This window comes from Rhincodon typus, chromosome 1 (assembly GCF_021869965.1).
Source record: "Rhincodon typus isolate 14 chromosome 1, sRhiTyp1.1, whole genome shotgun sequence".
NCBI classification, from domain to species: domain Eukaryota; kingdom Metazoa; phylum Chordata; class Chondrichthyes; order Orectolobiformes; family Rhincodontidae; genus Rhincodon; species Rhincodon typus.
In genome coordinates, this window is record NC_063332.1 from 150,152,433 (window position 1) to 150,168,127 (window position 15,695).

The following is a 15,695-nucleotide window of genomic DNA, read 5'->3' on the forward strand; positions in this document are numbered from 1 at the left end:
CCAGCATCCACATCCAGAAGTTCATCAGACGCCATTTCCGCCACCTCCAATGAGATACCACCACCAGACACATATTCCTCTCCCCTCCCTTGTCTGCCTTCCACAAAGATTGTTCCATCCAGTTCCACTCTTCCTGCACCCCCAACACCACCTCACAGACCCACGTCACCTTCCTCTGCAACCAGTGAAGGTGCAACACCTGCCCATTTACCTCCTCCCTCCCAGTACCGAAGGGTCCAAACATACCCTCCGGGTGAAGCAACACTTCACCTGCACTTCCCAAAATCTAGTCTACTGCATTCACTGCTCGTAATGGGGTCTCCTCTACATTGGGGAAACGAGCGTATTCTGGGTGACCGCTTTGCAGAACATCTACACTGTTCGCAGGCCTTGTTATCACATAGCCTGCCATTGCACACTACCTATTGTTAGTCACTAACAATTCCCATTAACAACTATTCACCCTCCTAAATGTTAACTCTGATTTTTTTCTTCACAGATGCTGCCAGACCTGCTGAGCTTTTCCAGCAATTTCTGATTTGTTGCAGATTTACAGCATCCACAGTTTTTTCGGTTTTAATAAAGTGATTTTCCATATTAGGCCACATTTTAAATATTACGTGCTGTTCAGGTTGCCACACTACCAGAAGGACATGGATGCTTTGGAGAGGGTGCAGAGAAGATTTATCTTGTCTGGAGGGTTTTAGTTATGAGGAGAGGTTGGATAAACCTGGATTGTTTTCACTGGAAAAATGGAGGCTGATGGGTGACCTGATAGAGGTCACCAAAATTATGAGAGACATAGTTAGGGTGGATAGTGAGAGGCATTTTCCCAGTGTGGAAAGGTCAACTACAGGAGGGCACAGGTTCAAGATGAGAGGGGAAAGTTTAGGGGAGAAGTGCAGGAAGAATTTTTAACACAGAGAATGGTGGGTGCCTGGAATGCACTGCCAATGGAGATGGTGGAAACAGGCATGTTATCAAAATTTAAGGTATAGCTTGACATGGTCAGGCACAAGATACAAACGCTTAAACCCACATACCAACAGCTTCAAGAACAGCTTCTTCCCCACTGTTATTAGATTTCTGAATGGATCTCCTAAATTTTAAAGTTAATGTTGATCTCGTTCTTTGTATGTCTTCTCTGCAGCCGTAACGTTCTATTCTTTGCTCTGTTCTATTACCCTAATGCACTTTTTATAGTATGATCTGCCTGTACTTTATGCAAAACAAAACTTTACATTGTACCTAGGTACATGAAACAATAATAAATCAAATTAAATCAAATCTGAGGGTTAGGTATCACACGTGGGCAATAAGCAGCAGTTCTAAATAAGGACTAGGAATCAGCGCAGCCTTGGTGGGCTGAAGGGCATTTTATTGTGCTGTATTGTATTGTATTCTATTGCTATTGTAGCATGAGATTTGAACACACGGAGGGCACAAAGATCATTCAACAATGGCTCTTTATTCCACGGGCATCAGGTCATTACAAACATGAAAGAAATTAAGGTTAATCATCGAAGTCATAGTATTACATCTGTAGTTTACATCTGGTTGAGACAATTCTTTGCCTGTCTGATCCTTCTACCCAGAGGCCTCCTTCTATTAAGGACACTCTTCATCCAGGGGTTCTGTTCAAATGCTCCTCTGCCCTACTTGGCATCATCCCTCACCATTACCAGTTGCTGCTGGAGGTCCTGGTACAACTGCTCCAGCTGCCCTACTCAGTGCCTTATCTGAACATTGCCATTTAGTGGTGGAGGTTGTGTTAAATTGGATGGATGTCAATTTTGAAGCTGTACTGAAAGAGCTTGCCGAGAGGGTACAGCTAGTTCTATACCACAATTATTCAGAACTACTGCTGGGATATTGTCAGGGCTCATCGCGTTTGTAGTATCCAATGCCTTCAGTCATTTCTTGAAACAGAGTGAACTGAGTTAGCTGAAGACGAGCATCTGTGATATTGGGGACCACTCAGGAAGCTGAGATGGATCACCCGTTTGTTATTTTAAAGATAACATTCCAAATTAAAATGTGGGATTAAAGTTAGAGTTCATAGGTTCAAACAAGTAATTTAACTGCCGGTAGCGGGGAAAATCTTTAGAAAGGAGTGCTCAGCGTATGCAATTTTCTATTTTTCTGTGCATCAGGCTTCCAACTAAAGTAGTAAAGACCGAATCAATGCATGAACACCGTCAAGACTGGTGGGGTTGGAATCTCCTTGGAGATAAGTTAAAATAGAGTGGGCATTCTTCCTTCCGCGCAACGACCTGTAGTCGCGGTGAGTGAATGAATGAATGAATGAATCAATCAGCTGAGCGATCTGTTCCCTTTCCATCCAGCTCTCGCGATATGATGAACGGCGGCTGTTCCGCGCGCTGATTGGACGGTGACCGCAAAGCGGCGAGGCCTTGGCCGTGGTTTCGGTGAGGCATTGTCCCGTCCCTGAGTGAGACAGAGAAAGGTTGATGGAGTGTTAAAGTGCAGCTGTCCGTGCTTCCAGTCACGTTTACTCTGCCTTTTTATGTTATTATTCTCCTGATCTTGAGACTGATCCTCTGGCGCTCGCTTGAATTTACAGATCTGCAGCTGGACGGCCTGGCCTGCTGCAGCCCAGTCTAGGGTGAGGGTAAACAACTGCTGCGGGGGAAGAGATTCCTGATCTGGTCAAAAACTTTCAGTTAAGTCGGTGGAGCCCCCTAAGGCACAGTGCCGAATTTTAATGTGTTTTGGTAATTTGATTTGTGTTTTTTTTCCGAATACTAAACCGATAGGATGTTTTAAAAATTCAAAACCTTGTAGATCCGTTGAATGCTTTTGATTGACCATTTTCAGTGGTAAAGATGCTGTTGAGCACAGGGGTTAATATTTTTCTAAAGATCTTCATGTGGATTTAGGTTTATGTTTTATGAGAAGAATTCAAAACAATGGCTGCAAAGCATCGAGGTAGTCGGAGTCCGTGAGTAATATAAACCAACAAGTACATGATTACAAAACGAATAATTTATGTGACTACGTTCCTCCAAAAAAATCGTGAGTGTAAGTCCACACATGCACAAGATTCAAACTGGAACAAAAGGATTCCCTGTTAAACTTTAGAAATCTCAACTTTCGGATCCAATTACATCTTGGTATAATTTCAAATAATGAAGAATCTTTCCTTGCAACATTTTTATTGGCCTCAGCAAAATCTCATAATTTTTAATCAAATTTTTATTTTCTAGGATGGCAGCAGTCTGATTATGGTTATTCACGGTTGTTGGGTTGTAGATTCAAGACCATTCTGGAGTCTTGAGATCATAACCTGAGATGACATTGTCAGGCCAAAAACAAACTAAAACTGCTCTAAAGGTGGAGCTGTCTTTCTGAAAAGATGTTAAAACTGGGCCCAGTATGGCCATAAAAGATTACATTGTACTACCCAGTATTTGCGAGAAAGCTGCGTTGTTCTCTTGACATGGTCAACATGTATCTGTTAGGGAAGATCACTCAAACACATTCATTCTTTATTTAATGCTGCATGTAGCACAAATTTATCATTGAATCCCAACAGTGTGGAAACAGGCCATTGGGCCCAACATCAACCCTCCAAAGAGCATTCCACCCAGACCTATTCCTCTACCCTATCCCTGCATTTCCCATGGCTAACCCACACATTGCTGAACCCTATGGGCAATTTAGCATGGCCAATCCACCAAACTTGCACATCTTTAGACTGTGGGAAGAAACTGGAGCACCAAACAGAAACAGGGCGAATGTGCAAACTCCATGCAGACAGTAGGCTGAGGGTGGAATCGAAGGCAGGGCCCTAGGAATGTAAAGCAATGGTGCTAACCACTGAGCCACTGTGCTTTACTGTGTTTACTGCTATGCTTTCTCATTGCAACAATTGTTACACTTTTTTGACAAGAAGCTTGGAGTGTCTTACTTGCTGAGAGCCACTGTAATGTATTTTATTTTATTTTCTTTCATGTAGAAAAAATGAGGGGCAATACAATTAAAGGAGAGTTAAAAACCCTGGTAGCTGGGTGTATTTGTACGTGCATAAGACTTTGAGATGGTAGGGCAAGTTGAAGTAATTGATAAAGCTTATGAGCTGTATAAACAGTATGAAATGTGGGCAATTACACTAAACTTGTATAAAAACATTATAATAGGAACAATAGGTATTATTTTATGTTCTTTTCCATTGGTGGGCTTGATGGTGGGAGGGAATTTTGTGATTCCACCGTAATCACATTCAATTAATGCCCATTTAAGGGCCATTATCCTGCTTCGACTGGTGATAAACCTGTTGTAGGTGGGCCTGCAGCAATGTGGGGAGCATGACAAGCAAGCTTGTAGGGTTGTTTGGGTCTCCTGGGGACCCTCATTCGAAGACATAGTGCAGGACTCAGCGAGGAGTGGAATAGTGCCAGCTGAGAGCCATCTCCCTTCCCTTGGTTCCACCATGTTCCTTTCCCTCTTTTGCAGCCCCCAACTCTTAAAACCCCTTTGGTCATCACATAACTCTGGCCTGGGTTACTCTGCAATCCTGGGCAACATAGTTATTGTCCAGTTGAAGACATTGCCTCCTATTCAAGCTATTAAGGAAAAAACCTGCCAAACTCTTATTTGTTTTGCAGGTGGGACTTCTACCCGTGGGGTCCTGTTCCTTTGGAAAGTCTGCTTTCGGTCAATCACTTACCTAATTGGCTTGTAATTCAGGCCTTCCCTAAGGGAGTCAATGTGGATCACTTGATGAAACTCCAGTTGACGGCTGAGATACCCATTGTATTGATGAAATTCCTCCATTTATGTCAAATTTTGTTTACAGACATTGGAAAAAAAAGTGAAAGCTTTAGCATGGATTAAGACCGAAGTTAAGAGATTACAGTAAACTGGAGGAGTTCAGGTTGCTCTCCTTTGAACAGTGAAAGCTAAGCAGAGATTTGATAAAACTATTTATAATTATGAAATCAGAAGTCACAGTATACCAGGTTATATTCCAACAGGTTTATTTGAAATCACAAGCTTTCGGAGAACAGCTCCTTTTTCAGGTGCAGTGAGGTGCAGTCACTGCACCTGAAGAAGGGGCTGCACTCCGAAAGCTTGTGATTAAAATAAATCTGTTGGACTATAACCTGATGTTGTGTGACTTCTGACTTTGTTCACTCCAGTCCAACACTGGCACCTCCACATTATAATTATAAAGGGATTGGACAAAGTAAAAGATATAAACTATTTTCATTGCCTGAAGAGTTCATATGTAGAAGACAGCAATTAAAGTGGTTGGCTAAAGGACTTAAGGATACGTGAGATAAAACATTTCAATGCATTGAATTATTAGGCTTTGGAAAGCTCCTTTTGTTTTGCATAACCTTTTTTTCAGTGTGTAGTATGTTTACGTTGCATATAAATAATGTGAAATGCAGTGATAACAGAGTGTGGAGCTGGAGGAACACAGCTGGCCAGGCAGCATCAGAGGAGCTAGAAAGTTGACATTTCGGGTCGGGATCCTTCTTCAGAAATGCAGGAAATTTGATGTTTCAAGTCGGGACCCTTCTTCACCCTCAATGTGAAATGCAGTGTTTGACTCGGAACAAAAGGCACGTGGATTAGCTTTCATCCTACTGCATGGCTGCAAATGTAGGTTCCTGCAAAATAGTCTGAGGGGGTGATGGAATTAATTCAATTGTAGCTTTTGAGAGGAACTTGGAGCAATATTTTAAGGAAAAACATTGTAGTGATATAGGCAAGAAGGAGATAGTGGGATTAACTAGATTTATGTGAAAGAGCCCAGCATCTACTGTTTGGGGCTTTTTCTATGTAATATAAAGGGGATGCTTTTAAATTTCTGGCTGCACTTCATCCCTGTGCTTCTGATCTTTGGATACCTAGTATGGAGTGAAGTGGCAAGACAGAGAATCTCCTTGTGGGCGTGCTCTTGTGCCTGATAGGTTGAGGCAACAAGATTTAGTGTGGGAGGTGCATTGGTCTTCCTCTGTTCTGTGGTTAAAGCTGCATCCGTGTGTCCTTGGAGAAGGACCGTATGGTGTTCACTGATATTCTTCAGCCCTCATATGATCGCTGGGCATTGCAAGGGCTGGCATGCATTATCATCCCTTAAAATGATATTTTATTTAAATTGATAAATTTCCCTTAAAATTTTGATATTTCTGTTACAGCTTCCTGTATGGTCTATCAACCTTAATTTGGCTATTTTATTTAAAATAGTAGACATGATAGGCTAAATGGCTTTCTTCAAAGCTGAAGTATGAGGTTCTTGACTTGCTCGCCGAGCTGGCTTGTTTTTGTTCAGACGTTTTGTCACCATGCTAGGTGACATCATCAGTGGAGCCTCCGATGAAGCGATGTTATTCTACTGTTTTGTCGCTAGCTGATGTTCATGTATTCTGACGGCTATATAGAATACACAAACATAAGCTATCAGCAAAACGGCACGATGAACTCTCCCTAATATCTGTACATTCAGACAATGAAGGCCATCAGTTTAACTGGGACAAAGTGACCATAGTAGCCCAAGCCAAACATAGACACGCACGGGAATTCCTAGAGGCATGGTTCTCCACCCATGCTTCAATCAACAAACATATATAGAATTGGACCCCATGTATAAACCCATACAGCTCAAAATGGGAAATGACAGTACTCACCATAACTGACCGGACAGTATAAATTCCAAGCAGAGTAGAATAATATCGCGTCATCAGAGGTTCCACTGATGTCACCTAGCATGGTGACAACATCTGAACAAAAACAAGCCAGCCCGGTGGGCAAGTCAACAACTCGTCCACAACCTGAGCTACGGATCTTTGCCAATACCTTAAAGAGCTAAAGTATTCTATGAATCTTCATGTGTAAAGGCTACAGGCTATATGAATCTTCATGTGTAAAGGCTAATGCAAAGGCTACAGGCCCTGACAAGATTCCAGCAATAGTACTGAAGACTTCTGCTCCAGAACTTGCTGCTCCCCTGGCCAAGCTGTTCCAGTACAGTTACAACACTGGTATCTACCCGGTAATGTGGAAAATTGCCCAAGTATGCCCTGTGCACTAAAAGCAGGACAAATCCAAACCAGCCAATTACTGCCACATCAATCTACTCTCAATCATCAATAAAGTGATGGAAGGTGCCATCAACAGTGTTATCAAGCAGCACCTGCTCAGCAATAACCAGTTTGGGTTCTACCAGGGCCACTCAGCTCCTTACCTCCTTACAGCCTTGGTTCAAACATGGACAAAAGAACCAAATTCCAGAGGTGAGGTGAGAGTGACAGCGGTTGACATCAAGGCTTCATTTAACTGAATTTGGCATCAAGGAACCCTGGCAAACTGGAATCAATGGGTATCAGAAGATGGTCGTGCTTGTTGGAGGTCAATCATCTCAGCTTTAAGACATCTCGGCAGCAGTTCCTCAGGGTAGTGTCCTTTGCCCATCCATCCCCAGCTGCTTCATTAATGACCTTCCCTCCATCACCAGGTCACAAGTGGGAATGTTTGCCAATGATTGCACAATTTTCAGCACCATTCATGACTCCCCAGATACTGAAGCAGCCCATGTTCACATGCAACAAGGTCTGGACAATATCCAGGCTTCGGCTGACAAGTGGGCAATGACATTCGTGCCACACAAATGCCAGGCTATGACCATCACCAATAAGAGACAATCTAACCACTGCCACTTAATATTCAATGGTGTTACCGTCACTGAATCCCCCGCTATCAACATCCTGGGGGTTATCATTAACCAGAAACTCAACTGGACTCACCACACAAACACAGTGGCTACAACAGCAGATCAGAACCTAGGACTACTGCGGCGAGTAACTCACCTCCTGACTCCTCAAAGCCTGTCCACCATCCACAAGGCACAAGTCAGGAGTGTGATGGAATACTCCCTGCTTGCCTGGATGAGTGCAGCTCAACAACACTCAAGATGCTTGACACCATCCAGGAAAAAGCAGCCTGCTTTATTGGCACTACACCCACAAGCATCCACTCCTTCAGCCACTGCTGCTCAGTAGCAGCAGCATGTACTATCCACAAGATGCACTGCAGAAATTCATCAAAGATCCTCATACAGCATCTTCCAAACCCGCGACCACTTCCACCTAGAAGGACAAGGGCAGCAGATATTTGGGAACACCACCAGCCACAAATTCCCCCCCAAGCCACTCACCATTCTGACTTGGAAATATATCGCCGTTAGTTCACTGTCCCTGGGTCAAATTCCTAGAATTCCCTCCCTAATGGCATTGTGGGTCAACCCACAGCAAGTGGACTGCAGCAGTTCAAGAAGGCAGCTCACCACCACCTTCTCATGGGCAACTATGGATGTGCAAGAAATTCTGGCCCAGTCAGTGACGCCCATGTCCCACAAAAATGAATAGAAAAAAAATTAAACACAAACTGGCCCTACCATTTTGAACATTTTCAGATTGCCTCCTAACTACGTTTCTAATGTTGAGAATGTTTTTGGTACACATTGTTTGACATCAATTTGCATTTCTGCAGCATCCTGATCAATTGTTAGGAGTGGCCAACAGTGGAGAAGAGAGATTGATACCAAGTGTGGAGATAAAGAAGGAAGAGAAAAATTGAATGAAATTACTTGTCAAATCAAAAGACTTAAGGAGGCTTTAAAAAGTGAAGATGGTTTAGTGTAAATACATGGGGAATGCTGTGGATTAGATGAGGAAGTAACAAGCAACAAGTAATTTGCAAAACAAACTGTAGTTGCTGGAAATTTGAAACAACAGAACAATACTGGAAAGATATAGCAAGTAAGGTAACATCAATGGGAAAAATAAATTAATGTTTTAAGTTATAAAATCTGTTGCTGGAATTTCTCTAAAGGTTGCTCATCTGAAGCATGAACTATTTGTCTTTTCCATAGCCTTACCTGACAAGTGTCTCTGAATTTTTTTACTTGAGCAAGTAAACTGATGTCTGTGGGGCTAGGGATAATTTAAAAAGGATCAGAATAAGGTTGTGAAGGAATCTGAAGGGGAGGCTGAGGATTCTAAATAAGTTTGTTGGGAACAGGGATTTGGAAACAAAGTTGAGTGCTGGAATTGATATGGCTGAGGATATAAGTTCTGAATTGGATTACTTTGGCTGCTGGAGATGAGATGATGATGAGAATGTGGGAGAAATTAAACTTCAGTCTGAAATACAGAACTGAAGTTTCGGCAGGTGTAAGAATGATATAGTTGGAGACTGATGGTTTTTGTGACTAGATGTGTCTTAAATGTGCCGGAGGTGATTGAGTTGTTGAATGGTGTGATAATTTGTGTATCTTGAAACTTCATCTGGAGTGTTTTGCTAGAGGTGCAGAGAGGCAACTGAGAACTGAAATGGTAGCTTTGATATTACTGAGATTGAGTTTTAGCTCATAAAATTTAGCATCTTTAGAAATTTCACTCGTTGCATCAGGAAGTGGTGTGTTTGATCATGGTTATTTTTGGGTCTTTCTGATTGAAACCAAATTAATTCAAAGAAAATAACAGATCTGCAGTACTCAAGAAACAGATGGTATTACGTTTGCAAGTATAAATAAGTAAATTGCTTGAATTACATTATTCTTTATCGCTGTATCTTATTTTATTTCAAAGGACTGTTGCAACATTGGATTGTTTTAGCTGTTATTAAATTCATAGCCATTGTAGCTTTTTGATTGCGTGTATTAGTAAATGAAAAGATCTGGTGAGTTGTTTTCCTGCTGGCATGAATTATGGCTGTTCATTTTCTCCTTTAGGTATAAACTTGCATTTCTACTTCTCTCCAGTATCTTTGTAATATTTCAGTCAGAATAGTTTACTGAAGAATAGATTTCATTTGCATTTAATAATAGGATGTAGGTGTCACTGGCTAGGCCAGCATTTATACCCCATCCCAAATTGCCCTTGAGAACATCAAAAGCTGTCTTCACAAATTGCAGTTGGGGCAGGGGGTAGTCCACAGTGTAGTTGGGAACAGAGTTTCAGGATTTTGATTCAGCAACAGTGAAGAAATTGTGATTATAGTGCCAAGTCAGGATGGTGAAGTGGAACTTGCAGGTGATTGTTCTCCTATTCACCTCCTGCCCTTTCCCTTTAGATGGTAGAGGTCACAGTTTTGGAAAGTGCTGTGAAAGGAGCCTTGGTGAGTTGGTGCTGTGCATCTCGCAGATTGAACACACTCTGCCATCGTGCAATGATGCCAGAGAGTGAATGTTTAAAACATGCATTTAGGATAACTTCTCTACTTTAGAGTTCTATCCCACTAAGTAAACTTTATTGCTGTTTTTGCTTTGTTTGCTCTTTCACAACCTTATTAAGTTGACTTGCTACTTTGTAATTGTGTGTTCATACTCCCAGATCCATTTGCTCCTGGTTTGGAAAAAAACAGTAATCTAAGAGGTGCTGTTCTTTTTAAGTGTGTGATACTTCATAGTTGCCTGTTTTGAAATTAATTTGACAATTATTTGCCTAATCTACAAGTGTATCAACATAATTTTGTCATATATTGAAGTTGACCTTGGTGTTGACTATTCTCCCCCAATTTGATGCCATCCACAAATTTAAAACTCGTTTTTCATTAAAAGTTTGATCTTGTTATAAAAATCGTGAACAGCAGTGGTGCCAATACTGATCCTTGCAAGCATTTAATGTACCTTGTAGCTTTAATCTTCTGTCACTGTAAGTAATTACCCTTTACCCCCACCTCTGGTCTATATCTAACTATTCTTCTACCTTTTATTGTGGTTCTGCAAGCTCTAGTCTTGCTTCCTATTGTGTGGCACCTTACTGAATGTGTTATTGAAATCTAGATAAGTTACATCAATTGTATTTGCCCTATTTTTCTCACTGTTAACTATTTAAAGCATTCAGTGTGTTTGACAAATAGGACATTTTTCTTTTTTTTGCTTCTTTAATAGGAATTCCCATGTAGTTTCCACCAAGATTGTCAAGCTGACTGGTCTGTAGTTCAGGACATTATCTATATTTAAGGCAGATAGATATAAACTTAGCTATCTACCTGTCCTCTAGCGTTACACCTTTTTCTAATGAATTATTAAAAGTACATAAACAGTACTTTCACTATCTCCTGCAGATTATTTTAAAACGCACCGATACAATCTGATCAGATCAGGATTGTTATTCACTTGAATTTGATTTGTTTATTTTATATTGATACTTTTCTGTTGTACGTATGCTTATATCATTTCTAAACTCATCTTCCAACGTCACCTCCACCTGATCTGCCTCCTGGGTAATTACTGTAGTAAAGACATGATTTAATATTTTCTCAATCTTGTTGTCTCTGATTTTGTAATCTCTTAATGGCCCTATTGCTACTTCAATTTTCTCTTGATGTATCTAGTGAGCCAAATATGGGAGCAAAAATATTGCATATTGCTTCAATTGACCGAGTAGACATTGAGAGAGCTTAGTAGTCTTCCAGCCTAATTTTGCTAACAGCTTTAATGCTAAGGACAGAACTTTGTTTGTATATTTTAAATTCCAAGTAGGAAAGTTGGGTTGTGTCAATACATGTAAATCTTCAATTTGTTTCACATAGTTTTTACAATCACTAACAAATTTCCTTGTGATTTATACTGTGAACCAAATATCGCTTATTGAATTACTTTTTGAGATCCAAGATTCATGTATAGGCCTGTGATATACCCAGTACACCAAATATAGTTACAAGGATTCCTTTTAACTCTTGAATTGTTACAACTATCTAGATACTGAGCATTGAAAAATCCACTTCAGTTTGAGGAGCAAGTGCTTTCTTAAACATGGTCTTTGTGCTGAACATACAAATTAGGAGTAGAGGTGACTCATTCGACGCCCCCCGAGCTGGCTCCACCCTCAGTACGATCATGGCTGATATGTTTGCTTCAAATTTCATGTTTCCTGATCGCCTTTGATTACCTTGTCTAATAAGAATCTATCTAATTCTGCCTTCCATAAGGAAAGTATCTCGAGGTAAAGATTCAAAAGCTCAGAGTGTTGATAATGCTGGAAAAGTGTTGAGAAGGAATGGGTATCATTATGCATTCCTGAATTTGCTTTTCTAAGATGTATCATCAAAGGATAGCATTTACGTAAGTGGAATGAACAAAGGAGAAAACCCCCAGGCATATTCAGATGGTGGTAAGAATTTGAGACTTTGGATCCCAAACTTATTGTCCAAAGCCTTCCTTAAAACTGGTTTGTAGTAGTATGTTTGCAAATTATTTGAGTTGAATTGGGTCATTTTGAATGAGGTGTCAACAGCAGAGATACAACATGTGGAGGATTGTAGAGAAAACCACTTAAATTCAGATGGCAAAGTGAATTAATATTTATTTGGTACTTCTTACATAATATATAGATTCTTATTATATTTTGGTGCCACCAGTACTCAACTGACAATTTTCTTCGATTCAAACCACACTACTGTCAGTACTGGAACATGTAATCTAGTCTTGATACAACTAAAGAAAGGCTACATTGTCTCTTTTAGTTTGTTTGTGACATACGATGTTGCTGACAAGGCCAGAATTTATTGCCTTTCCTTGATTGTCCTCACAAATACGCTGGTAAGCTATTCTCTGAACTGCTACCATCTGTTGTATAGGTACTGTCATAATGCTGTTATGTAGAGAGTTCCAGAATTTTGACCCAGCAGCAATGAAGGAATGGTGAATCATTTCCATGTAAGGATAGAATTTTATTTTTATAGAAAATATGCAGGTGATTATGCTTCGACACATTTGCTGTCCTTGGTGGTAGAGGCTGCAGATTTGGAGTTACTACATGACTCTTGCAAATGATACACATAGCAGACATGATGGACTGCTGGTGAAGGGAGTGTGCATTGTAGGTGATGGATTTGGTGCCAAAATGTGGGCTGCTCTAAGCTGATTGTTTTTACGCTTCTTGTTGGAGCTATGCTGATCCAAGTGACTGAAGACTTCCATTGCACCCTAAGATCTACCTTGTGGATGGTGGGCGGGTTTTGAGGAGTCAGTAATTAAACTTCCCACTACTTATCTGCAGTCGTAGCCACAGTATTGAAGTATCTGTTTGTGTTCAGATTTTTGTAGTGATTACCTTTGCAGGGTATTTATAATGGGGAATTCATCCCAGGCAACAAATGCTGCCTTGAAATCAAATGGAGTCATTCTCACCTCATCTCTGGAATTCAGCTATTTTTGTCCATGTTTGCGCCAAAGTTGACGTGAGGTCCAGAGCTAAATGATTGTGACAAAGCCAAGCAACATCAGTAAGGAGGTATTGCTTCTTAGCACTGTCAGCAACCTCTTCATTCACTTTGATTCAGAATAGGTTGACAGTGTGGTGTTTGGCTGGATTGGACTTGTTCTGCTTCAATGGACAGACGGTCCTAAGCATTTTCCGATTCATCTGCTATTCTTGATATCACAAAGTGGATCAAATTAGCTGAAGACTACCTTCTGTGATGTGGACCTCGAGAGGCAGTGGAGATTGCCAGATAAATCATCCATGTTGGCTAAAGATAGAAGAAAATGCTTAAGGCTTTTCATTTTTTACCCAAGAGCTGGACACCTCCGCCCCCCCCCCCCGCCCCCCCACCACAAAAAAAAAAAAAAAATTTGAGAACGGGGTCGTTCCTGAAGCAGCAGTCTCTTTCTGCTTGTTTAGTCATCCTCCACCATTCACAAGTGGATATGGCATAACTGTGGAACTTAAATCAAATGCATTAATTGTGAGATCATTTAGCTCTGCCTGTAGCATACTTTCTATGAGAGATTGACAGTGGTCTGAAACTTCTAAAAAGCCACATTATTTAAAATGTTTTCATATGAGGTACCATAAAGAAAAGTTAAATATTTTCTCTCACAAGTCTGTTTTCAAACCCTGTGAATGGAGCACAACACTTAGTACGCTTCAATTTATACTTCACAGTTTTGGGATCAATTTGAGAGATCTGAATACGAAATCTGTGATAGAAGAATAAAATATGTATTTGACATGTTGCAGTTATCTGATTCTCTGTCTCCTGCCTTTCATCTGTGTTTTATTGATTATGTATTTAATATTTGACTCTTCTTCCACACAGGAAGATGGGATGCAACCCTGCATTCGTTGAACAGCTGCCAAAGATATGCTACAACATAGCTGGTTGAAAGAGGAAATAATGCTGGAGACACGGCTGTAGGCTGGTAGGAGAAAATGAGTAAACAAAGAGATTGGGATTAGAATTTGGTAGGGAACTTGTGATGGTGGGCATGTCTGAGGAGGATTCCAGATAGGATTGTAGACTGGACCTCTGACATGGACCTCTGATGTTGAGTTACATTGGTGTCTGAGGATAGTCAGTGGTGTTGTGTTATAGATGCTTGATCTAAGGTGAGTGATCATTTGAGCTGGTTGGAAAGCCTCCAGGGGTAGACACATTTTGTAGGTAGCTGGAGAAGCACTCAAATGGAATGGAGAACTTTTGAAGTGTAATTAAGCTCATTTAAATCGTACTGTGATTTATGCTTGCCCTAAGTCCTTGTCATAGTACTTTTCCATACAACTGTATTTTGACCATGATTGGATAATTAATTTATTGATAACAACAAAATGTAACCAACAATTTATACAGTTTTATCAGTTTCATGTTTACCACTCCCAAACCTCCTTTCTTGAGCAAGATTGTCACATCAGCAATTTTCCAATCCCAAATTTCCCAAATCTAAGGATTTTTCAAAACTAGTACCCTTCCCTTTATTAGCTGAGGCATAAAGTTTAAGAACAGGGAGATTCTTCTGAAAGCAAAGGTTAGCTTATCATTGGGAAAATGCTAGTATGTTATAGAGGATGTAAAAGCAGAGTATATACAATCATGGAAACTCAGCCTTGCTTCATGAAGCAAAAATTATGCCTGACAAATTTATTAGAATTCTTTTGAGGAGATTGCAGGCAGAATGGATATGGGGAAACCAGTAAATGTAATGTATTTGGATTTCTAGATGGCTCTCAGTAAGGTACTACATACACGGCCTGTTAGGAAGCCCATAGAGAGCTGGGAACAGCAGGGTTGGGGGATGCATTTTCTGGATGCCAACCTGTATCTAGTGGAGTGTCTCGGGGATCAGTGCTGGGGCCACAGTTATTTAGAATATATATTAGTGACTTTGATGATGGAAGTGAATGTGCAATCACCAGGTTTGTGGGTGGGATAAAAATAGATGGGAAAACAAGTTGTGAGGGTGAACACAAAATCTTCAGAGGGATATAGACAGGTTAAGTGAATGAGAAGATATTCTCGTCAGATAGAATATGGTGTGGGAAAATGTGAGATAATGGACTTTGGCAGGAAGAATAATGGACTTGAATATTATTTAAATTGAGAATGACTGCAAAAAACTACAGGATAGAGGGATTTGAAAGTCCTTGTGCATGAATCATAAAGTAAAGTATATAAGTTCTGTGGGTAATGGGAAGGCAAATGGAATATTAAGCTTTATTTCAAGGGGAATGGAGTATAAACAGAGGGAAGTCTTGCTAAAACTAGATAAGGCATTGGTTAGACCACACCTGGAATACTGAACAGTTTTGGCCCCCTTACCTAAATAAATATATACTGGCATTGAAGATAGTCCATTAAGATTCACTTGATTGATCCCAGTCTTATGAGGAGAGGTTGAATAGATTGGGCCTGTACTCACTGGAGTTCAGAGGAATGAG

The 15,695-nt window shown here is 40.6% G+C and overlaps 1 protein-coding gene across 1 annotated transcript in view; it reads left to right on the top strand.

Annotated features, from left to right (window-relative positions):
* Positions 1–1,453: 1,453 nt before the first annotated feature.
* Positions 1,454–15,695, top strand: part of LOC109934529 (La ribonucleoprotein 1B) — a 192,131-nt gene continuing 177,889 nt past the window's right edge. The window contains exons 1-2 of the mRNA XM_048609725.1: positions 1,454–2,735; positions 14,080–14,182. The gene's annotated coding sequence lies outside the window, so the exon portion shown is untranslated. The remainder of the gene's footprint in view (positions 2,736–14,079; positions 14,183–15,695) is intronic.